This window comes from Phoenix dactylifera, unplaced genomic scaffold, assembly GCF_009389715.1.
Source record: "Phoenix dactylifera cultivar Barhee BC4 unplaced genomic scaffold, palm_55x_up_171113_PBpolish2nd_filt_p 000444F, whole genome shotgun sequence".
NCBI lineage: Eukaryota > Viridiplantae > Streptophyta > Magnoliopsida > Arecales > Arecaceae > Phoenix > Phoenix dactylifera.
Genome location: NW_024067877.1, coordinates 1 through 13,660, shown reverse-complemented (window position 1 = coordinate 13,660; position 13,660 = coordinate 1). Strand labels below are relative to the sequence as shown.

General features: G+C 37.7%; 2 pseudogenes; both read left to right on the top strand.

The window, feature by feature from the left end:
* Positions 1-8,044: 8,044 nt before the first annotated feature.
* On the top strand, positions 8,045-10,499 carry LOC120103949 (annotated as a pseudogene).
* On the top strand, positions 9,625-11,575 carry LOC120106061 (annotated as a pseudogene).
* The last annotated feature ends 2,085 nt before the right edge of the window (positions 11,576-13,660 follow it).

The window sequence follows — 13,660 nt, the reverse complement described above, 5'->3', positions numbered from 1 at the left end:
GCGGTCCGGCAGCCAGCCGGGCAAGTCCGAACTAAAATGTATAGGTTGCATTGTCTGGTCTATCGCCTTATTCATGAACTAAAATGTATGAAGAATGTTCTTGGAAATTATTTACAAAAAGGTTGAGAACTTTAATCTCGTTAGTTTTACATATTATACAGAGACTAGTAGCAGTTATATATCTCTTGCATCTTTCACCAGGGAATCTTATTTTCATCAGTAAATTACAACAAGAGTAAAAGAGTCCGTAATCGATTTAAGAGGTTTTCCGGGATTTTGTTATTTACTGCCTTTTTTTTAAATAAAAGATACAGATTGTTTTGTGACTTGGGCATCGACATGCATTAGTTAACCTTTTTGGGCAACTTTTAATGCGTTTAGAAAAGACTTACTGGCATATTGGATAAGATATCGCATGGATATGCTCAAACTGTCTTCTTTGTGTACCCTGCTTGATGCGTGGTTTGTGTTAGCTTAGCTGTACATTAGCATTACTTAGCTGTACATTAGCTTAGCTAGTGACGTGACTGTACATTACCTGACATAGTAGCCGTTGGAACTGTACATTTTGTATACGATAGCCACCTTCTCCTTATAAAAGGTGGGCTATGGCTGTTTCCCAAATGCAATAACAAAGGATCTTTCTTTTCTCTTTCTCTTCCGCTCCTTCCCCCTTCCTTTTTTTACATGGTATCATAGCCATAAAGATCATTTTCTTCGGTTTCTTCTTTCCTCCCCTCTAGTAGGCCACCGCTGATCACTTCTTCTTCATGAGCAAGTGAAGCATATTGAGATAGATTGTCACTTCATTCGGCATCATATCAAGCAAGGTACTCTTCAGTTGATATATGTTGCTTCTACGGATCAGCTTGCTGATATTTTTACGAAGGCACATTCACCGGAGCGTCATTGTGACTTGATTCACAAACTGAAGATGGCTTCCTCACTCTCATCTTGAGTTTGAGGAAGAATGTTAGCTTAGCTATACATTAGCATAGCTTAGCTATATATTAGCTTAGCTAGTGATGTGACTGTACATTACGTAGCCGTTGGAACTGTACATTAGCCGTTGTATATGATAGCCACCTTCTCCTTATAAAAGGTGGGCTATGGCTGTTTCCCAAATGCAATAACAAAGGATCTTTCTCTTCTCCTTCTCTTCCGCTCCTTCCCCCCTCCTTTTACAGTTTGTACGTCACATTATGTGAACAATGACCAGCTTCATGTGTGAGAATCTGTATCTAATGTGCTCCTAACTAATTTAAATATGCTTCTTGCAAAGGCCGGTATTGTTTGCTCAATCTAGTTTAACGTGCTGCATTCTTGACCCAGTGGGATTGCTTGCTCCTCCTTTTGCTAATAATAAAGGCCAAGCTCTTTATGCTGCTGGAAACTGATGAGCTGAACTCTGAAACTGGACAATCTATTGAGATAGTTAAGGTTTCCAAGAAGCCTGTTACTTACTTAACTCTTTCTTAATGACATGTTAGTTTGGGATCCCGATATTTGTTACCATTTACGTTTTTCTTTGAAGATGGAGACTCTCCAGTCATTACAACTGATGGTCAGGAATCAGCTTCAAGATCCTGGTCGAATAAATGCGAGGTAGGGTCTGATTACAAGTAGTCGTGCTTTGCAAATATTGCCTTTGTGGCAAGGTCAGGCCATAAGTGAGCCTGTGCATGTTCACCTCATAATTGTCTTGCCAGTAACAAATTGGTGTGTGAGTGGATAGTGTAGCAGCTTAAAAATAGGTTTTTGAATGGATGGAGTGCTTTTAGAAAGCTACACATGAGCTTCTTGTTTAGAACTGTTTCGTTAGCTGTGTCCTTGTTTGGGGTTGGTAGCAGGGTTTTCGAAAGCTAGAGGGGCTCTTAAGGTGACAGAACCCACATAAGGCTTGAGGCACAAACTGCCAAAAGGACACTCGCTTGAAGAAAGCAAGGCACCAGTTTAGGACAATGCATTAGAAAGACAACTATTTTTTCTCAAGATGCATAAATAGACTCATGAAAAACTGAAGGATGGGTCTCCAAGCTGATTCTGGAATTTTAAATGTTCCTTAGACTTCAGGCGGTCATTGTTAGTCGACTAGAATTGTTATGTCTTTCTTGGTACCTGGAACTCTGAAGCCTCCAACTTCTAGTTCTAAGACCAATGCAGCAATGCTTTACTACTACATTGATTTATTTCGGCTCCATTCAATCCCCATATTTACTTGGAGAAGAAAATCCACGGTGTTGAGGTAATTTAATCCAGGAAATTATTATCATGGCGTAAATTGTTACATTGTGCTGTAAGATGTCGCACCTCGGTCGGCAATTGAACTGTGTAGCTCTGCGTTGCCTGGATTTGTGGGGCAAATTAGTGAATTACAAATTATTTTTTGATTTCCGCTCGTTTACTTTTGCACTCTTGAGCTTGGGATTTGTCTTACAATCCAGACCAGCGATATCTTTCAAGCTGACGATCTTGAAAGATAACAAACCAACTTCTTGGGATTTGTGACCAGCGATATCTTTCAAGCTGACGATCGCGAAGGATAACAAACCAACTTGACGCTCTAAGTTTGTGTACTTTTTTTTTTGTGTGCTTGTCTGCAAAATTATCTATTTTGTACTTTTTAATTATGAATTTATTTGTCTCCCACATTGTAAATATATGTGTATGTATGTATTATTAGAGTTTTAACTTAGAAAAAAAGATTAATTTTAAAAAATAAATATATCAGTTTTATTTCTTAAATTTTAGATGGTCTAAAAATTTTAAAATTCTTGCCTTTTTCTTTTCAGAACGGTCGCATTTCCAAAAACGCCGACTCAGTTTACATTACTATTTTTTTTGCTTCACGGGACAAAACAGTTTTTCTCTCTTTTTCTTTTCTTTTCTTTCAAACCTTTTTTAAGTTTTTTTTTCATCTCGGCAAACTGAAGAAGTTGGAATCGATCGGGTCAAGCTTTCTCAACAATCGTGCTCGTTAAAGAAGAATCGGATTGAGCCGAATTACTGTATCTTGAGAACGACATGCCTAGATTATTCCTCTATAATATTTTTTAAAATAAAAATATAGTAGTTTTTAGGTAAAATATTTTCAACATATATTGTAGCCTAAATGAATCTTGACATGGCAATTTTGTGGACTGAGCGAGATTAATCAAGGTCGGTAACCAACATAGTAAGATGGAAATATTTGGAAGGACATGAGATCTTCCAAAACTGATTTATCTTTGCAGGAATATAAAAGACTATAGATTTTGGCAAATACCATGATTTTTGAGCATCTTGTTCTGTGTATAAGCGCCTTTAAATCCGTTTTCTGGATTGATGTTGTTTGGTAAAAAAACTTAATTTTTATGGAAAAGGAAATTCATTTGAGATGGTAAAAAAAAGGAGATTGGAAATAAAGAGGATATGACTAATATTGATTTACACGGTATGACAATTATATATCTACTCCTTGTAATTTTTGATGATAAATATCAACTATTATTTTTATACGCTAATTTTTGTTGAAAAGGAAACTCATTTAAGATGATTGATGCAGCATAGTTTACTTAGTTTGTGATCGAAACCTTTGCATTTAAGATGATTCATACCTGACGATGCAATATAGTTTGTGATTGAATTCACCAAAACTATCTGATCTCTTTTGTATTGGATCTGGATGAACAGTCAAAATCTTTGATGTGGAACCTAGCCGAAATTAGTTTATTCAGTTGGGACTACTAACATATCATATGCAGGGGCGGCCCAATGCATTTGGGGGCCTAAGGCGAACTTTCTAAGAGAGGCCTTTTTTTTAAATAATAATAATAATAATAATAAATTTTAATAAGTGCAAAATACTTTAAAAATTTATTTAAAAATAATCCGTCTAGCTTTTTGAGATGCAAAATTGCTAATCAAACTTTTGTACTCAAGATTCATTAAAGTACTATTTTCAATCGATAATATAGCTAATCCATTTAATCTTTCTTGTGACATAGTTGACCGCAAATAAGATTTTATCAACTTTAATTTTTGAAAAACTTCTTTCAGCAGAAGCAACTGTTACAGGTATTGTTAACAATATTCTGTAAGCAATGCATGCATTTGGAAAAGAATCTGTTTTTTTTAATAAAACTTAAAGTATCAATAGGGGTACAAGTTTCTATTTGTAAAATTTCTTTTAAAACGTTTAACTCTGAAAATAGATCAAGACCATCAATATCAGAATATTCACCATGCTTTAAATAGTTTCAAGATTAAGACAACACCTTTTCAAATTCTCTTCATTCAAAGATTTTAACTTTCTAAAATTAAACAAAAAACCAAAAAAATCTTCATATATGATGAATTGTTCAAACCTACTTTGAATTGAAGAAATAGCTTGATCTACTACATATAAAAAGTAATCAATTCTAAAAGATTCTTCAGCTGATCTTATTGTCTCATCATCAGTATTTTCATCAAATTGTTTTTTTCTACGGATCACACGTTTTTCACGAAATGTAGGTTCTATTTCCATTTCATTTGCAATTTCTTTAGATGAATTCAAAGCATTCATAAATTTATTTTCTCTATAACTTTTTAAATAAGAAAGAAGACCTTTTAATTGATCTATAGCAACATCAATATGCATGTCTTCAGATTGTAAATTCTTACTAACTGAGTTAACAGCAAACAATATATCGTACCAAATATTCATGCCTAATAAGAATTCAAAATTTTCAATCTCATATGTAGCTAAACATATGGCTTCACTCTTTATTTTAGGATCTTCACTAGTTTCCGCTAATTGAATTAAGGCATCTCTTATTTTAGGAGCTTGATGTTTAATTGCTTTGACACTTTCAATACGACTTTCCCAACGTGTTTGTGATAAAGGTTTAAGAGTTAATGTAGATACATTATCTTGTAAAATTTTCCATCGTTTTGTAGAAGAAGAAAATAAGGTATAAATTCGTTGTATTACTCCAAAAAAAGATATAGCCTTAGGACATGAGTTAGCAGTATCACATAATACTAAATTCAAGTTATGACATCCACATGGTGTGTAAAATGCTCTAGGATTTATATCTAATAATCTTTTTTGTACACCTTGATGTTTTCCTTTCATATTAGATCCATTGTCATACCCTTGTCCTCTTATATCATTAACCTCAAGTTTATGTTTTTCTATTATATTCATAAGTTCATTAAAAAGGCCCTTTCCAGAGGTATCATCTACTTCTAAAAATTCTAAAAAATATTCTTCTACTTTTACTGGACTTGTTGAAGTATCTACACATCTTAAAAACTAGGGTCATTTGTTCCTGATGGCTTGCATCAGGAGTGCAATCAAGTATTACAGAAAAGTATTTTGCTTCTTTAATCTTTTTAATTATTATAGCTTTAATTTCAGACGCTAATATTTGAATCAATTCATTTTGAATATTATGACCTAAATAATGATTGTGAATTTCACCATATTGAATGCGTCGAACATGTTCTTGCATTACTGGATCAAATTCTGCAATCGTTTCAATAAAACTTAGAAAATTTCCGTTATTGCTTTGATAGATCTTTTTATTCTTTCCTCGAAATGCTAAATTATTTTTTGCAAGATTTTTTACAACAGCAATAATTCTCAATAAAACTTTTTTCCAATGATCCTTCTCTTGGTTTATTTGTTCTTGGAGACTTTTATCAATTGTCTTATTTTTTATCAATCTCACTTCTATATCAATCCACCTATTCATGCTAATGATATGCTCATTAGTTGTTTCATGACTTTTAAGCTTGATACCTAGATTTTTCCAATCCCTACTTCCTTCATTGACTAATTGACTCGTGCTAGACTTTGAATCAAATAATTTACAACAAAAATAATATACCCTATCCAAATCCTTTGAATACACTAACCATCTTCTATCATATTTTTCGCCATTAGGTAACTTACGAATGTAATGTATAGTAGAAAAGTGTCTATTATTTTCATCCCTAGGAAAATAAAGATCATAATCTCTAATTGGACCTCTTTCTACTAATAGATCTCTCAACTTTGTATCAATATTTTCCATTGACCAGGATCATATATATTTATAGAAATAGAACTAGTTTCATTAAACTCTACACTATCCTTATTTATCCTATCTTCATCTAATTTCTTATTGTGTTCTTCACTAGATATTGTTTGGTTGTCAATCTCATTTTGTTTCGTTCTTTTTATATCATCTTCTAACTCTATTTCGTTTTGAGTTGAACTTGATGTAGTGTTTTGTTTATTTGTGACAATAAATCTATCTAAAGCACCTTTTTGAGATTGAATGAGTTTTTCGATTTTTCTTTTCTTTTTGAGTTTTTCATACCCACATTCAAATTTTCTATTAGACATTTGAATCCAAAAATAATATTATCAAACCAAACAATTAAGACAATCACTACAAACAAATCAAAATAGAATAGAGTTGAAAATGATAAAACCCGAAATGCCAATAGAAGCGGTGCCGGACTCGACGACGAACTCAAGTCCCAACAAGCGGTGCCGGACTCGACGACGAACTCAAATCCCAAGTCCCAACAAGCGGTGCCGAACTCAATTTTAATGGAGACCCTAGACATGAAAAACTATTATCAATTTTTAAGAATAGACATAAAATTTATTTTAAAGAATCCGACAATAAAAATTTTGATAGCATTGAAATATAAATAGTAAAGTGGAAATGGGTGCCGGCACAGTTCCGGCAGCCGGCACATTCTGCCCAAAAAATAAATCCCCCGTTCCCCAGACCCAGACACCCAGGGGCGGAGCCGCGGAAACAAAGGGGAAAACAAATAAGAAACAGGGGCGGAGCCGCGGAAACAGGGGCGGAGCTGGAGAAGCCAGAAGGAGTACTCACCTGACACCTAGTCGAGGACGGACTGCGGAGCCGCGGAGGGCCGAGAACGAGAAGGAGACCTGGAGAAGAGACGCCGGCGTCAAGTCTCAAGAACCGAGTTATCGAGATTCGAGGAACGGGAAGCCGGGAAGGAAGAGGAAGAACTATTGAATGACTTGAGTCAAGATTCAAGAACCGAAGAAGAGCTGAGCTGCTGTCTGCTGAAGGAAGAACTCAAGGATGAAGAAGAAGACGCCGTCCACTTTGGTTATTTGGGATTATGGTGTCGGACCGATCGGCTGACATTTAAGAAGTAAGAAGACGGTGGCGTGCCAGGCGGATGGTTGGATGGAGAAGACGGGCTAGTTGGCTACGCTAGGGCTTGGGCAGCTGGAGAAGACGCGCTACGGACGGGGATGGGCGGATCCGCGGATGGCTAAGATGTCTTGTCCCGTTGCCGTTGGCCTGGATGCCGGTTGCGGACCGTTGGTCGCTCATCGCTGCCTGTTGGTCGCTGCCCGCTGGTCGCTGGAGCCTGGAGGAGGAGCTCTCTCAGAGGCGGAGGCCGGAGGCCTTTCTTTGGTCCGAGGCCCTAGGCGACCGCCTCGATCGCCTAGGGCTCGGGCCGGCACTGATCATATGAGTTATATATGGTAATGACGGCTCGTTACAATCAAAAAGAAAATAGAAATTTTTTATGCTTTATCTTATTCACGTCCACCTTTTGCCTCTCTTCCCTCGACACCCTTCACCTTTCTCTCCTCCGCCTTGCACGACTCCATGCGAAGCCGAGCCCCTTTCTCACCTTCGAACGGTCGACGACCTTCGAACGATCGACGTAGGCTGCTGAAGAGCCTTCCTCTTTCTCTCCTCCTCTTCTTCCTTCCGGCCGGCCGGCTGTTTTCCTTTTCTGCTTTTCCCGAAGTTTCTGTGCTAGGATTTGGATTAGAGGTTTAACCTGTTCCTCTCCTCTACCACTGGTCTACTGCTTGCATGTCATCTCGATCGCTGTGTTCCTCCTTTGCTAGGGACTACCTCTTCTGGAAAGGGTAACGAAACCCCCTCCACCCCGCCGGCTCCGACCCTTGGGCCGCATTTAATTCTATCTGCGCGTTTGTCCCCCCCCCCCCCCCCCCGATCAGTTTTGATATGTAAAGAGAGATTAAATTATGTGTTGATTGCTCCATGTCGCAGTCACGGTAGCGATGGACGGGGCTCCCACCGGCAGCGCTGGAGCGATCCTGGGCAATTACAGACTCGGAAGGACTCTCGGCGTCGGCTCCTTCGCGAAGGTGAAACAGGCCAAGCACCTGCTCACGGGGCACCAAGTCGCTATCAAGATCCTCAATCGCAGTCAGATGAAAAGCGCGCAAATGGAAGAAAAGGGTAATCTTCTTCTTTTCTTTTTCTTTACAAAACAACAACAGCAACAAGAACAACAAAAAAAAAGAAAACAAAAAGAAAAATTGTTATATCTTGCTTGTCGATTGCTGTGCTAGCATCTTGTTCAGATTTGTGTTGAAACCGCCTCGATTTGATAGCTGATAATTACAATATCATCTCTCTGCATGTATTGTAGTGAGGCGAGAGATCAAGATACTGAGAATGCTCAGGCATCCCCATATCATCCGCCTCTACGAGGTCATTGAGACACATGCAGACATATATCTTGTAATGGAATACGTTAGCTCTGGGAGTTGTTTGATTACATTGTAGAGCGAGGCAGGCTGCAAGAGGACGAGGCTCGTCGTTTTTTTCAGCAGGTACATTAATTACTTAGTACACTGTTTTCTTTTTCTTCTTCTTTTCTGGGACAAGCTTCCTTGCAGTTATAATTATAGCACGATGTCGTCACTTCTGAATGATAGATGTTTGCAGCTCTTTATTTAGATTTTGTTTCCAGCACAACTGCAGGATGTCATTCTTGAGGAAACAACTGATGAACTGATCGTTCTTGTTTTGGGGCAATTTAATTCATAACAAGTTTTGTCTTTAAGTTATCCCATATCTTCTTTTGTTCTATTAATTTTATTTTTTTGACGACTGTGGCTATGGTAAGCGTACTTGAAATGGAAATGAGAAATAGTTCTTGCAAGTAACCAGAAAAATTGTCACTGCATCTACTTTTTATCGGTTCTTCTAGTTTCTGCTGAGTTAGGATAAATCCTTATATCTTGGTCGAAACAGATCATATCTGGTGTGGAATACTGCCACAGAAACATGATAGCTCATCGTGATCTGAAGCCAGAGAACTTGCTGTTGGATTCCAAATGCAGTATTAAAATAGCAGATTTTGGCTTAAGTAATGTCATGTGTGATGGCCATCTTTTGAAGACTTGTTGTGGAAGCACCAACTATGCTGCCCCCGAGGTATAGAAATACTGCCATCATTACTGATATCACTCGCACTTCTGCAGTGTTAATTGAGTGCATTAGAGATGCTATTTTTATGGATTCTTCAATATCAGTGTAGTATTTCCTTTGTGTAGGTTATTTCAAGTAAACATTATGCTGGCCCTGAGGTTGATGTTTGGAGTTGCGGTGTCATTCTTTATACTCTTCTTTGTGCTAGGCTTCCTTTCGATGATGAAAATATCCCCAGTCTGCATAAGAAAGATAAAAGTAAGGACAATGCCAAACACCTTATCTTGAAAATATACTACTCATCTAAATGAATACCTTTCCATGAAACTCGAACTTTTTCCAGGCTGGGACGTACACTCGTCCTGGCTGTTTGTCTGCTTCAGCAAGGGATTTGATTTCTAGGATTCTCGTAGTTGATCCCATGAAGCGAATCACTATTCCTGAGATTCGTCAACATCCATGGTTCACACCTCATCTTCCTCGCTATCTGACAGTGCCTCTACCTGATACAATTCAGCAAGCAAAAAAGGTATGTTATTGTGGTTTGTCCTTAGTCTTATAAAGAGTAATACAAGAAATTCTCTTGCTCTGTTGGATTTAAAACTTCTACCTCTTCCTTCATATGCTTCATCTCTTTGCCTGAATTGAAGGTGTTTGTTCTATTACTGGATAGACAATGTGTGCAAATGAAGAGAAAGGCGCCCAATTTTTCAGTTGTCATGCTGCGAATGCTGATTTGTGGGTCTAATACATGAGCTAGAACTTCTCCATTATCTTATGGAGCAAGTTTGCTTCAGCTATTGCTGTTTTGTTTGTAGCAATAAAGATTACTTTTGTTTAAGCAGAGATAGTACACAGACAAAGTAACTAGATGGTCAGGAAAATAATTTGAAGTCCATGGTTTTATCTGACTCTTGGTCATGGCTTTCATAATCAATATTGTCCAGCTATAGTGAACAAATTTGTGGATCGCATGTCCTATCCTCTTCTCCTGAATTTTAAGATTTGTAGCATTGTTTTGTGACATGGGTTCTGCATGCTTAATTGTATATTATCATTTGTTGCTTTTGAAGAGCCCTCTGGTGAGTTCCACAATTATTTTTTCGAAAAAAAGACTGCAGAGCAAATATTAACCTGAACTCCTAATTTATACTTGCAAACTTTTTCTTCATGTAATATTTCTGTTAATTCGCAGCCACTTTTGTAGATTGATGCGGATATTTTTCAAGAAGTTGTTAAAATGGGTTTCGACAAGGACCATTTGGTCGAATCTCTGCATAATAGAGAGCAGAATGAGGTGTTTTTTTGTGTTCTGAAGCTTTTAAGAAGTTACTACTACCATATGAAATTATATAACTGATATTATAAAGGATTCTACATGCAGCCGTTTCATATTACTTGCTTCTGGATAATCGGTTCTGTTCTACCGGTGGCTATCTTGGAGCTGAGTTTCAAGAAACTATGGCATGTTCTAAATATTTGCAACCGACTCTATTGAACTGTTTCTTTTAGATTGCTTATTTGGTCCCCTATAGATTCAATGTTAATTCATAAATGTGCGTTTCTGTAGGAATATGGTTCCTCGTATATGAATTATTGCAAAACTCCCAACTCCAGCCCTTACAAATTATTCATCTAGATATATGGATCCACAGGGCGTTGGTTCTAGGGTACATTCATCTGATTCCAAAGCATGGGCTCTTGGACTGCAGGTCAGTTGTTCTCCTTGTTATGTTATCTTTGCCTTTGTTTTCAGTTATATATATGTATTATATATATATCTGTATTTTGCTGCAGTCGTCAGCCCATCCTTGTGCAATAATGATGGAGGTCTGTAAAAGCTCTCCAACAACTTAACATTTGTTGGAAGAACATTGGACACTATAATATTAAATGTCGATGGGCTCCTGGCTATCCTGCTCCGCATACTAATCATAGCATTGGCAATGAAGCTGCCATCGCAGAAATTGATAATATTGCTTGGATATCATCTTATCTAGTCAAATTTGAAATTCAGGTTATTGTCTTCTCTTGTTGTATCAAGAGGACTTGTTTGCTTTTAATGAGTCATCATTATTCACTTGCTTAGTTTGTTTTGATCTGTAGTGCAACCACCATTTTAAAGTGATAATGCCCTAAATTCTCCTTACTTCACCTTTATTTCATCAATCTCTCTGAAAGCATATTGTGGTGGTATATACCATAGATATTTTGCTGATATTACCTCATTTAATTTGCAGCTGTACAAAACCAAGGAAGAGAAGTATCTGCTTGACTTACAGAGAGTCCAAGGTTCGCATTTCCTTTTTCTTTATCTATGTGCTGCCTTCCTTGAACAGCTTATGTTTTGTACCATGATAGTTCTCCATTAGGGTTTTTTTTGTTTTTTTCTCTGCTCACTTTGATACCCTTGAAGTTTGTGAATATGTAAATAGGCACTCTCTGTGGCTTCCCTGTGGCTGCCATGTCTTTGAATGCTTTGGTGCTTTGGTGCTGATTTTTTTCACTTTGGTCAACCATAGCATCCTGGTGGATACTTCTGAATCCCATTTGAAACGATAATCTGTTAAGATTGCCTCTGCCCATAATGCATTAAATAGTATGCCTCATATTATTGAAACCTCCTATATTTTCTGATGTTGTGGATTAGGAGGGGCTGTGCACATTAAGTAAGTCCACAGTCAAAAATTCAGTAGTACCATATGACTTTGTCTTTATTTCCTCAGATGATGACCTGCTATCAATTTTGGCTGTGGTGATCTGATGCCTATAGATTTATAGCTTTCAACATATGAAATTATGGCTGAGTCAATGTTGGAATGAAGTGTTGGGTGGCAGCATTTTATTGGATCATTTTTTACAACTTGTAACTTGGTCTGGACAAATGAGCATGCAGTGGATCACTATGGTGATCTAAAATGTCTCCTCATTTATCTGATTTCTTTTGATCCTATTATTTGTTTGACTGATCGGAATAAGCCAACTGGAGTAAAAGAGCCGCGGACTATTGGCAATCTTGATCATAAATTTAGCTAAATTATATAGATGCACTATAGCAATGCATTTCATAGATGTGATAGCTTGCGTGCATTTGCTTTGTATTTTTGGAGACCGAGGAAGAAAGTGTAGCTATCTTTTTCAGCTTGATCGTTACTTGTTACATTCGCATGTATCTTTTGGTGACTTTGATGTCGGCAATTTGTTGATACTGGTTCTCTAATCATCCGAAGGTTTTATTGTGGAGTTACCTTTCCCCACTTTCGGGATATATACCACTTGATGTGGTTGTCTGCTTTCCATTTTTTTTTTTTTTTTTGGGCTAGAGAAAAAGGGAGAGGGGGAGGAAGGGACAAGCCCACCCCGCGTAAGTAGCCCCCACTGGGCCCGCCGCCCCGTCAGAAAAATGTTCGATGAATTGTCTGCTCTCTATTATAAAACACAATTTCTTGTAGTTTTTGCTTGACTTGAGCCTGATTGTGTTGTTTTATTCAAGGATTACTGCCCTTTGCACTATCTTTCGTGATTTACTAATTAGAGGGTCTTTGCCTATCTCTCTTCTCTAAATTAGAGGAAGTGCTAATTAAGCCGGCTAGGTTCAGGTGCATTATACGGCTTCCAAAATATTTCAACCTTTTTCTTTCTACTGTCCAGCTATTGCACAATTCAGTGGTTGACATTGAATAATTTTTTTATATAAAAGATACAATTTGGACCCAAACTAACCGGCCAAGTCAGTCTCCTCCGCATAGAATTAGAAGAGGGCACCAAATTGACGTCGCATTGGCTTAAACAAGGAGACAGTTCTAATTACACCGAAATTATATATATATATATATATATATATATATATATATATATATAAAGCAAAAAATTAGAAAATTTTGAACCGTCCTGTTTTTTCTTTTTTTATTTGGTAATCTTGCCAGATCGGACAACATTCCGGAAAGAGAGGAAAGATAAAAAGAGTTTGAAAAGGGGAGGGAGAGGGCACGTAGGTCATGGTCAGGGTGGATTCTAACCAATAGGATGATGCCGCTTGTCTCTTGACATAAAAATAATTTTAATAAGTTTTTGGTAAAGGCAGGATATGATATCATGTTATTTGAATTTTTTTAATGAAAAAGTTACAGATCACGTGATGGATCACGGATCAAATCACCGGTGGGTGATACCGATCCTCGATTACCATATGAACATGGCATGGGATAATTTTTTTTTTAATTTAATCTGTCGAAATATTAAGTTCAATTTCGAGATCAAGGCATTTGGGTGCATAGTGTGATGTCTCGTCAACGAGGCCCAAAAGGTGAAGCCAGACCGCCCATCACCGACGGTGAGGCTTCTCCGCCGCTTTACATCCGCAGGCCGGGACCCAGCCAGACTTCTCCATCGGATTCGGCGCACGTCGGATTGACCACTCGATTGTCGCTCGCGGGGGTCTCCTCCTAAATAGGCGG